Source organism: Manis javanica, chromosome 15, assembly GCF_040802235.1.
Source record: "Manis javanica isolate MJ-LG chromosome 15, MJ_LKY, whole genome shotgun sequence".
NCBI classification, from domain to species: Eukaryota; Metazoa; Chordata; class Mammalia; order Pholidota; family Manidae; genus Manis; species Manis javanica.
Window position 1 is genome coordinate 69,851,967 of NC_133170.1, and position 12,720 is coordinate 69,864,686.

Genomic DNA, 12,720 nt, shown 5'->3' on the forward strand with positions numbered 1-12,720 from the left:
CAGTTCTGGAGGTCAAGGTGTAAGTAAAATTGATTTCTTCTGAAGCCTCTCTCACTGGCTTGTAGACAGCAGTCTTCTCTCTGTATCTTCATACGGTCTTCCCTCTGTGTGTCTGTCATAATTTCCCTTTGTTCTAAAGACAACAGTCATATTGGATTAGAGCCCACCCTCCTGACCTGGTTTGTTATTTAATTATCCTTTGATCCTCTCCCTAAATACAGTCATGTTCTGAGGTTCTGGGGGTCAGGCCTTGAGCACATGAATTTTAGGAGGACATAACTCACCCATAACAAACCCAAATGTCTACTGATTGATGAGTGGAAAAACAAAATGTGGTATATCCATTTTAATGGAATATGATTCAACCATAAAAAGAACTGAAGGGGAGGGCTGTGCAACACAGAGAAGACAAGTAGTGATTTTACAGCATCTTACTACACTGATGGACAGTGACTGATGGGGTATGTGGAGAGGACTTGGTGAAGGGGGAAGTCTAGTAAACATATTGTTCCTCATGTAATTGTAGATTAATGATACAAAAAAAAAAGAAATGAAGTACTGATACATACTACAGCATGGACAAACCTTGAAAATATCATGCTAAGTGAAAGAAGCCAGGTGCGAAAGTATACATGTTCTATGACTCCACTCATATGAAATGTCCAGAACAGGCAAATCCACGGCGACAGAAAGTAGATTAGGGGTTGCCAGGCCAGGAGTGACGATAAGGGAGGAAGAGGCAGTGGCTGTTCATGAGGTTGAAAGGTTGTTTGGGGATGGCAAAAATATTCTAGGATTAGATTGTGGTGATGGTTGTACGACTTTGTGAATATACTGAAAATTACTAAACACTTTAATGGGTGAATTGTATGATATGTGAATTATAGTTCAATAAAGCTGTTATAAAAAAATTCACTGCACAATGCACTTGAGATTTATGTACTTTATTGTGTGTCATTATAGCCCACTACAAATTAAAACAAAACAAAGTGATAATAGTCCCTATCTCCTCGGGTATTTGAAAAGAGGGGTGGCAAGGAAAACGTGTTTGGGGTGATGGTTTGCTGGGATGCCAGGGAGCCAAGGACTCAGTCGCTGCACAGAGTTGCCCCTTACTGCACCCAAAAAAGTGTCAGAAAAATCAAGCATGGAGTAGGTGGCACCAGGGATCTAAAGGACAGATGGAGCTTGGGAGTTGCTGAGGAAAGTGCAAAGGGAGGATGCCTGAGAATAAAATGGAATCCAGTTGAATGACAACAAATTTGGTTTGGGCCAAACAAAACAAAACTACCTTTTAATGTTTGTTATGAAGCAGCCCATAAAGAACACCATCAAATACTCCAAACCAGACATCACCCTCAGGAACACCTTGATGTAATTCTGCAAGTATGAATTAATTGCCTTCTATGTGTCCGAGTCTGTGCTAGGCACAAGGCCAGGAATATGTGACTCCAGGCAGCTGCTGGGAAGTAAATGTGGGAGGAAGGGAAGAAATTGGCGGCTAGAGACACAAGGAAAACTGCATTTAGTTAGGGAAAATCTCTCGCCTTGAGCCGGGGCTGAGGCTTAGAGAGGAGAGGTGTGTTTGCAGGGGTGAGTAGGGGTCCTGGGACTGCTGAGATGTTCTGGGGAGAGGGCAGTCTGGCTTCTCAGACTTGGTAGTGACAGCTCTGGCTAGAAGAGAGGGATTCCTCTCCCCCGTCCTGGCAGGGACCTGAGTTTGGAAGAGCAGGAAAGAAAGAATAAGGCAACACCTATCCCCAGGGCTTTATCAAAATTCCTCTCCAGTCAATGTTGAATCTGCCTTTGCCATGAAGGGAAGTTCAGGCCATGCTCCCCAAAATTCAGATGCAAAATCTGGACTGCGTTTGCAGGTATGAGGGATGGGGAGGTTGTCGAGGACCAGAAACTTACATTTTTAGCAAGTTCTCAAATGATTCTGTTACAAGGAGGTGGGAGGTGTGTGGGTGGAGGAGTGTTTCTTAAACTACAGCTGGAGATAGATAAATATTGAAGATAATGCAGTTGGTATAGTTCCCTAAGGGGAACTGCATCTAATCCCCCTTTACAGACTGTCTCCTAGTAAAACAGGAAGCATGTCTTTCTCACCAAAATCCTTTCTCAAGCCTCACCTAAATCCTTTCTGCTGAGGCTATAACCACCGTGCCCTGCCTGACTTGTGGTCAGAAATAAAATGTTGGTACCAACTTTTTTTTAAAAATTTCTGCTGCAAGATGTAGGCCAGTAAAAACAAGGCACCCAGGGAGTTAGGTCAAGTTTGAGCTTGTTATTGTTTCTACTTTCCCTTGCTGCCCTTGGTGATGTTGTCTCCCACTGTAAATTCTGAATTCAGAACTTCTGGGTCACCCATGGAAAGGAAGAAGGTTGCTTCCAGGAGACAGACCACTTTTCTGTTTATTTATTCAGAATGTATTTATACCAAGTTGGCAAGTATGTAGAACAACTGGAACTCTCATGCACTGCTGGTGGGAATGCTAAATGGTACAATCACTTTGGAAAACAGTTTGGCATTTTCTTGTAAAATTAAAACAGAGACGTACAACGTGATCCAGCAGTTCCACTCCTCAGTATTTATCTAAGAGAAATAAACACATATGTCCTCCCAAAAAACTTGTACAGAATGTTCACAGAAGCTTTATCCATATTAGCCAAAAACTAGAATCAACTCTAATGTCATCAACACATGATGGAAAGCTACTAAGCAATTAAAGAGAATCAACTATTGGTATGATCACCAGCTTGGATGAACCTCAAAAATGATCTGCTGAGTGAAAGAAACCTGACACAGAAGTGGATATATTGTATGGTTCCATTTATATGAAATTCCACTCTGCAGTAACAGAAAGCATATTAAGGGATGCCACGGGCTGGGTGAAGGGTAAGGATTAACAGAAGAGTGATGGAAATAACTCTATATCTTGATTGTAGTAATAGCTACATATGTCAAAACCCACTCAATACTGTGTAATAAAAATGGGTGCTTTTATCATTTGTAAATTATACTGCCAAACACTGAAAAAATAGGATAAAAAAAGAAAAAATATATTATGCCATAGATCATTTAACCAGTAAGGCATGCAAAACAGTCAGCAAGTTAAAAAATATGAGTATAATTCACTATTAATACATTCAATGCAAGTCAGGAGCAGAGGGAAAAATACAGGCTTTTTTTTCCTGCTTACAAAAATAATCTATTTGCAAAATTATTTAATATAAGAAGTGAAAGTCCTTGTAAACCCAACCTTTCAAAGGTTGGGAATGGATTATTCTGCCAGTTTATTTCTAAGCCTATTCTAGCACATATTATTTGACAGTTTAATATTACTAACATGATTTATTAATATTTATAAATATAAAATCCTATCAGTATATTGGGTTTTTCAACTTTCTTTCATAAAACAATATATCTTGCGTATCTTTTCATACCTGATTCTTTTTGTGTATGGTTCCATTAAAGTATAATTGATTTAACTGGTTTCCTTTTGAGAAGGGCCCATTTGTTGTTATTTGTCATTCCTGAAAACAATAATAGATGTAATTGTACAATAATTATACATCATGAGTATTTCTGAGAAGTTTCTTGGTCAAAAGGTATAATAGTTTTAAGGAGAGGAAATATTATTCCCTCTGTTGCTGGGGATGCAGAATATGTGAGCAGGGGAAGGAGATATACTCTCAGGAACTCAGGTTCTTATAATGCTTTTTTTTTATTAGACAAGATTATCAGTTGTAATAATTAGACACAAAACCCAGCTCTGGTTGATAGTGACAATGGATTTTTGTTGGAAGAAGTCTGTTTAGTTCAAAGAACTGCTGGAAAATGTCCTTATAAATTGAATAAAATTTTTTGGATCAGCTTGAGACTGGACTCATTAATATAACACTGCTTATATGGGAAAATCTGTTCCAAAGTTCAGAAACCTATTTGCAAATAATCTAAATTCACTACAGGCAGACACTATACCTAATTAATTGTTGTAAATCAAACAAAGACTTTGTGGACCCCGCTATGAGTTGGGTGGTCTTATACCCTAACTGGGCTTTTTTCAGTAAAGCATGTGTTCTGTTTCCTCCCTAGCTGGTGAACTTATTCAATTTTGATGCTCACTACCTGGAAATAGCACCTAGCTGCACATATAAGGGCTTACTCCATGTGATATAGTGATATAATAATAAATAAATATTTGGTCTTTGTCCTGGTTCCTGGCCCAAGAGCTTCCAAAACCCTTGGACTTCCATGAGTGCTAGGAGTGGGAAAAATGTCCTTTGTTATTCATCTATAAGCCATATTTCAACCATACCTTAGCATAGGCTAATGAGGTAACTCTTGGCGGGCCCATAGATAGCATCAGCATGAGGGCTGGTGGCCAGAGGAACTAAGCATGTGATTAGAGGGTTGGAACTTTCAGCCCCACTCCATGCCCAGCTTCTGCAAAGTGGAGAGGGGCTGGAGATTGAGTCAGTCACCACTGGCCAGTGATATAATCAGTCACACCTGTGTAATGGAACCTCCACAAAACCCCGTAAACTATGGAGTTTAGAGAGCTTCCAGGTTGGTGAACATCTGCATCCACATACCAGGAGGGTGGTGGTGCACCCGAACTCCACCAGGACAGAAGCTCCTGAATTCAGGACCAACCAGACCTCGCCCTGTGTCCCCCTTCATCTGGCTATTCATCTGTATCCTTTATAATGATCTTTACAATAAACTAGCAAATGTAAGTAAAGTGTTTCCCTGAGCAATTACAGCAAATTATGGAACCAGATAAGGGAGTTGTGGGAACTTCTGATCTATGACTGTTTGGTTAGAAGTACAGGTGACAACTTGGACTTGCTACTGGCCTCTGAAGTCCCAATTGAGTGGGGAGACTTGTGGAACTGAGCCCTTAACTTGTGGGACCTGATGCTAACTCCAGGTAGGTAGTGTTAGACAGAGTTCAATTGTAGGGTTCCCAGCTGAAATCCAGAGAGTTGGAGAATTCTCGGTGTGAGGAAAAAATCCACAGTTTTGTTGTCAGAAGTTAATTTCTGTGAGTGAAAAAGAGATCATAGTAGTTCCCAATAGGAGTGCTCTCACATCAATAGCCACACTATGTGTGTGGGGATCCCCAGGCTAACCATACTTCTGACCATCTAGCTATCAATTCAGGGGTTCCCATGGCTCCCTTAGGTTTGACAATTCACTAGAATGACCCACAGAACTTAGGAAAGCATTATATAGTTGACCCTTGAATCACAGAGGGGAAAGGGTCAGTCAAAAATATACCTTTTGACCCAGCACAAAACAACTAATAGCCTACTGTTGACCAGAAGCCTTACCAATACCATAGGCAGTCAATTAACATGTAGTTTGTATGTTATATGTATTATATACTATATTCTCATAGTAAGTTAGAGAAAAAAAAATTTTTTTCAAATTGTCATGAATCTCTAAAAACCTTTCCAATATATTTAGCAAAAAAAATGTGGGTGTAAGTGGACCTGAGCAGTTTAAACCTCTGTTGTTCAAGGGCCAACTGTACTTAGAGTTACAGATTTATTATAAAAGACAGAAATTAGGAACAGCTAAATGGAGAGAGACATTGGGTGTAGTCTGAGGGGCAATGCAGGGCTCTGTGCCTTCTTCCTATGGAGTTAGGGTATATCACGTTCCTGGTCCATCAATATGTTCACCATCCAGGAAGCTCTCTTGAGCCTAAGTGTCTGGACTTTTTATTGGGGTCTCATTACTGTGGCCATGATTAATTATATCATTGGTCATGTGATTGAACTCAATATCCAGACCTCTACTCTTCCTGGCACCCTGTCAGGTGCCACCTGGAGTCACATTATAGCATAATAAAGGTACTCACATGACTCAGGAAATTCCAAGGCTTTTTGAAGCTCCACGCCAGCAACCAAGGACAAAAACAAAATATGGTCTTTATTATACCAAAACAAGTATCACACTAATTGTCATTACTATTGTGTCTGTCTCTCTGATAAGTGCTAGAAGGCAGGTGATTGTCCTGTTTGCCATTGAAGCTCCAGAAACTTGTCTAGGGCCCATCACAGAGGGTGTACTCTATACCATTTGCTGAGTGAAGCAGTGAAGCTGTTGGTGAAGTAGTTCTGGACTTGAGGTATTGGTTATGTTGTATTCAATAATAATACTTTATAGCCACAATATTTATCAGCAGTGAACTGGTTGAATAAATCATGGTACATCTATGCAATGGTATTGAAAAAGAATGAAGATGCTCTGGATAGAAGTGCTAATGATAGATAGTTCTCCAAGACAGATTATGTAGTTTTATAAAAAAAGTTAAGGAGAAAGATGGCAGTGTGAGAGGTGAGACAGAGGCCTCCTCCTAAAACTGCATATAATATGAAAATATAATTAATACAACTAATCCTGAAAGAGCAATAGGAAAGAAGGCTGTGCCAGACTGCATACACCTGGAGAAAAGAAGGGACCTCACGAAACAGGGTAACATACCAAAACCATGGCTCAGCAGAATCCAAGCCCTTCCCCCACCCCAGCTCGCCAGCAGGAGGAAGAGAAACAGAGTGGGGAGGGAGTGGAGGCCTTGGACTGCTGAACACCTAACTCTGGAGATCTGCTCAGTGAGCACAAACCTACATTGCATGGTGCTCTGGTGATTAGGGGAGTTGGAAAGCTAAGACAGACAGAATACGTGGAGAGACTGAGATTCCAGCCATTGGCAGAAAACAGGGATCCATATCCAGCTGCTCTGGGACAAAACAAAGGTGGGCAGTCTGAGAGACTTCCTAACAGTGAGAGGGCTGCTAAAGGGGCAAGGATTGCACAGAGCTTACTGCTCAGGAGAAAGGACAGGTAGACAAAATTGTGCAGGTATACTCTACCCAGCAGGTTGGGAACTTCCACGATCTTCAGGCACTCCAGCCCCCTGGCTGGCTATGCAGCTCTAAAGACCCCAAAATGATACACAGCCTGCTGCGCCTTACTCCTGGCCAGCCAGCACCTGGCTCACAAACTGGCAAACCCTGCCCTGGCATCAGGCCAGCCAGATGGAAGCCCTGCCTACAGCAGCTATGAACACAAAGCATAGAGGCTTATACCTGTGGGCTAGGCCCACTGGTTCTGGCAGTGGAGACAGGTATAGCAACTGGGAAGCAGGAAACAGTTCTTTCCTCTCCCTGGGCACCAACACCACTCCCCTGTGACACCCGACATTGCTTCAGGAGCTGAGCAGCTCCAGAGAGTAGAGCTTCTGCGCACCAGAGAGGGCCACATACAAATATGAAATGTCAAAGGAACCTGGTTCAAAGCAAAATCATACATACACCAGACAAAGAGTCAAATGAAACTGATCTTATGAATCTTCCTGAAAGAGATTTCAAAGTAAAAATCATAAACATGTTCATGGACATACAGAAAAATATTCGAGAACTCAGGAATGAATTCCAGTTGGAGATCCAATCATTATGGAACAGAGTATCAGAAATGAAACATACAATGGAAGGTTTTAAAAGCAGATTAGATACAGTGGAGGAGATGATAAATAAAATTGAAATAGGAAGAGGAATACAAAGAAGCTGAGGCACAGAGAGAAAAAAGGATCTCTAAGAACGAAAGAATATCAAGAGAATTGTGTGACTAATCCAAACAGAACAATATTCGTATTATAGGGGTACCAGAAGAACAGAGAAAAAGGGATAGAGAGTATCTTTGAGGAGGTAATTGCTGAAAACTTCCCCAATCTAGGGAAGGAGATAGTCTCTCAGGCCATGGAGGCGCACAGATCTCCCAACACAAAGGACCCAAGGAAGACACCAGGACATATAATAATTAAAATGGCAAAGATCAATGATAAGGACAGACTATTACAAGCAGCCAGAGAGAGAAATAAGATCACATACAAAGGAAAGCCCATCAGGCTATCATCAGACTTCTCAGCAGAAACCTTACAGGCCAGAAGGGAGGGCATGATATATTTAATGCAATGAAGCAGAAGGGCCTCAAACCAAGAATACTTTATCCGGTAACATTATCATTTAAATTTGAAGGAGGGATTAAACAATTTCCAGAAAAGCAAAAGCTGAGAGAATTTACGTCCCACAAACCATCTGTGCAGTGTATTTTGGAGGGACTGCTATAGATGGAAGTGTTCCTAAGGTTTAATAGCTGTCACCACAGGTAATAAAAGCACACCAAAGAAAGTAGAACAGTTAATCACTAAGCAAATGCAAAATTAAATCAACTACCCCCAAAGTCAGTCAAAGGATAGACAAAGAGTACAGAATATGATTACTAATATATAAAGAATGGAGGAGTAAGAAAAAGGAGGAGAAAAAAACCTTTAGATAGTGTTTGTAATAGTATACTAAGTGAGTTAATTTAAACTCTCAGATAGTAAGGAAGTTAACTTTGAACCATTGGTAACCATGAATCTAAAGCCTGCAAAGGCAATAAGTACTTACCTATTGATCATCACCCTAAATGTAAATGTCTGAATGCACCAATCAAAAGACATAGAGTCACTGAGTGGATAAAAAAGCAAGACCCATCTATATGCTGCCTATAAGAGACTCACTTTAAACCCAAAGACATACACAGACTAAAAGTGAAGGAATGGAAAAAGATATTTCATGCAACAAATAGGGAGAAAAAAGAAGGAGTTGCAGTACTTGTATCAGACAAAATAGACTTCAAAACAAAGAAAGTCACAAGAGACAAAGAAGGACATTACATAATGATAAAGGGGTCAATCCAACAAGATATAACCATTATAAGTATTTATGCACCCAACACAGGAGCACCTACATAGGTGAAACAATACTAACAGAATTAAAAATGGAAATAGAATGCAATGCATTCATTCTAGGGGACTTCAACACTCCACTCACTCTGAAGGACAGGTCAAGCAGACAGAACATAAGTAAGGAGACAGAGGCACTGAACAACACATTGAACAGATGGACCTAACGGACATCTACAGAACTCTACACCCAAAAGCAGCAGGATACACATTCTTCTCAAGTGCACATGGAACATTTTCAAGAATAGATCATATACTAAGCCACAAAAAAGAGCCTCAGTAAATTCAAAAAGATTGAAATTGTACCATCCAGTTTCTCAGACTCCAAAGGTATGAAACTAGAAATAAATTACACAAAGAAAACGAAAAATCCCACAAACACATGGAGGCTTCACAACATGCTCCTAAATAACCATTCGATCAATGACCATATAAAAACAGAGATCAAGCAATATATGGAGACAAATGATAACAATAATTCAACACTGCAAAATCTGTGGGATGCAGTGAAGGCTGTGCTAAGAGGAAAGTATATTGCAATACAGGCCTACCTCAGGAAAGAAGAACAACCCCATATGAACAGTCTAAACTCACAATTAACAAAACTAGAAAAAGAAGAACAAATGAGGCCCAAAGTCACCAAAAGGAGGGACATAATAAAGATTAGAGCAGAAATAAATAACATTGAGAAGAATAAAATAGTAGAAAGAATCAATGAAAGCAAGATCTGGTTCATAGAGAAAATAAACAAAATAGATAAACCTCTACTAAGACTAATAAAGAAAAAAGTCTACACACATAACCAGAATCAGAAATGAGAAAGGAAAAATCACTACAGACACCACAGAAATACAAAGAATTATGAGAGAATAGTATGAAAAATTATATGCTAGTGAACTGGATAACCTAGAAGAAATGGGCAACTTTCTAGAAAAATACATCCTTTCAAGGCTGACCCAGAAAGAAACAGAAAATCTGAACAGACCAATTACCTGCAATGAAATTGAATTGGTAATAAAAAAACTACCTAAGAACAAAACCCCTGGACCAGATGACTTCACTGCTGAATTTTATCATTTAGTGAATACCTAATACCCACCCTCCTTAAAGTTTTCTAAAAAGTAAAAGAGGGAATACATCCAAGCTCATTCTATGAGGCCAGCAACACTCTAATACCAAAACCTGTCAAAGACACCACAAAAAAAGAAACCTACAGACCAATATCCCTGATGAAGATAGATGCAAAAATACTCAACAAAATATTAGCAAACTGAATTCAAATATACATCAAAAAGATCATCCACCACGACCAAGTAGGATTTATTCCAGGGATGCAAGGATGGTACAATATTAGAAAGTCCACCAACATTATCCACCACATCAACAAAAAGGACAAAACCACATGATCATCTCTATAGATGCTGAAAAAGCATTCGACAAAATTCAACATCCATTCATGATAAAACTTCTCAACAAAATGGGTATAGAGGGCAAGTACCTCAACATAATAAAGACCATAAATGACAAACCCACAGCCAACATTATACTTAACAGTGAGAAGATGGAAAGCCTTTCCTTTAAGATCGGGAACAAGACAAAGATGCCCACTCTCTCCACTTTTATTCAACATGGTTCTGGAGGTCCTCACCACAGTAATTCGACAACACAAAGAAATAAAGGGCATCCAGATTGGTAAGGAAGACGTTAAACTGTCACTGTTTGCAGATGACATGATATTGTACATAAAAACCATAAAGAATCCACTCCAAAACTACTAGATCTAATATCTGAATTCAGCAAAGTTGCAGGATACAAAACTAATATACAGAAATTTGTTGCATTCCTATACACTAATGATGAACGAGCAGAAAGAGAAATCAGAAAAACATTCCATTCACAGTTGCATCAAAAAGAATAAATACCTAGAAATAAACCTAACCAAGGAAGTGAAAGACCTATACTCTGAAACTACAAGATACTCATGAGAGAAATTAAAGAAGATATAAATAAATGGAAACACATCCTGTGCTCATGAATAGGAAGAATTAATATTGTTAAAATGGCCATCCTGCTGAAAGCAATCTATAGATTCAATGCAATTCCTATCAAAATACCAACAGCATTCTTCAATGAACTAGAGAAAATCATTCTAAAATTCATGTGGAACTACAGAAGACCCCAAATAGCCCAAGCAATCCTGAGAAGGAAGAATAAATCTAGGGTGATTACACTCCCTGAATTCAAGCTCTACTACAAAGCCACAGTAATCAAGACAATTTGGTACTGGCACAAGAACAGAACAATAGCCAATGGAACAGACTAGAGAGCCCAGATATAAACCCAAGCATATATGGTCAATTACTATACAATCAAGGAGTTATGGATATACAATGGAGAAATGACAGCCTCTTCAACAGCTGATGTTGGCAAAACTGGACAGCTACATGTAAGAGAATGAAACTGGATTGTTGTCTAACTCCATACACAAAAGTAAACTCAAAATGGATCAAAGACCTGAATGTAAGTCTGAAACCATAAAACTCTTGGAAGAAAACATAGGCAAAACTCTCTTGAATATAAACACGAACAATTTCTTCATGAACATATCTCCACGGGCACTGGAAACAAAAATGAACAAGTGGGACTATATCATACTAAAAAGCTTCTGTACAGCAAAGAACACCATCAGCAGAACAAAAAGGCATCCTATAATATGGGAGAATATATTCAAAAATGACATATCTGATAAGGGGTTGATTTCCAAAATATACAAAGAGCTCACTCACCTCAACAAACAGAAAGCAAATAAGCCAATTAAAAAATGGGCAGAGGAGCTGAACAGACACTTCTTCAACGAAGAAATTCAGATGGCCAACAGGCACATGGAAAGATGCTCCACATCGCTAATCATCAGAGAAATGCAAATTAAAATCACAATGAGATATCACCTCACACCAGTTAGGATGGCCAACATCCAAAAGACAAACAAGAACAAATGTTGGTGAGGATGCAGAGAAAGGGGAACCCTCCTACACTGCTGGTGGGAATGTAAGGTAGTTCAACCATTGTAGAAAGCAGTATGGAGGTTCCTCAAAAAACTAAAAATAGAAATACCAATTGACCCGGAAATCTCACTCTTTGGAATTTACCCAAAGAATACAACTTCTCAGATTCAAAAAGACATATGCACCCCTATGTTTATCACAGCACTATTTACAATAGCCAAGATATGGAAGCAACCTAGGTGTCCATCAGCACATGAACTGATAAAGAAGATGTGGTACATATACACAATAGAATACTGTTCAGCCATAAGAAAGAAACAAATCCTACCATTTGCAGCAACATGAATGGAGCTGGAGTATATTATGCTCAGTGAAAGAAGCCAGCCGAAGAAATATAAGTGCCAAATGATTTCCCTCATTTGTGGAGTATAACAAGGAAACAAAACTGAAGGAACAAAACAGCAGCGGACTCACAGACTCCAGGAAGGGACTAGCAGTTACTGAAGGGGAGGAGTTGGGGAGGGTTGGTCGGAAGGGAGGGAGAAGGCGATTGAGCGGTATTATGTTTAGTACACATGGTGTGGGGGGGTCACAGGGAAGACAGTGTACAACAGCGAAGGCAGTTAGCGAATCTGTGGCATCTTACTACCCTGATGAACAGTGACTGCAATGGGGTATGGGTGGGGACTTGATAATATGGATGAATGTAGTAACCACATTGTTTTTCATATGAATCGTTTATAAGAGTGTATATCAATAATACCTTAATAAAAAAAGTTAAAGGGCATATAACTTTGAATGATATGTGCTCTGTCTCATTTTTTTAAATTGAAGTATAGTTGGTATGCAATATTACATTGGTCTCAGAATGGTATGTTCTCTTTAACATTCAAAGTAATGTGCTTAACCTA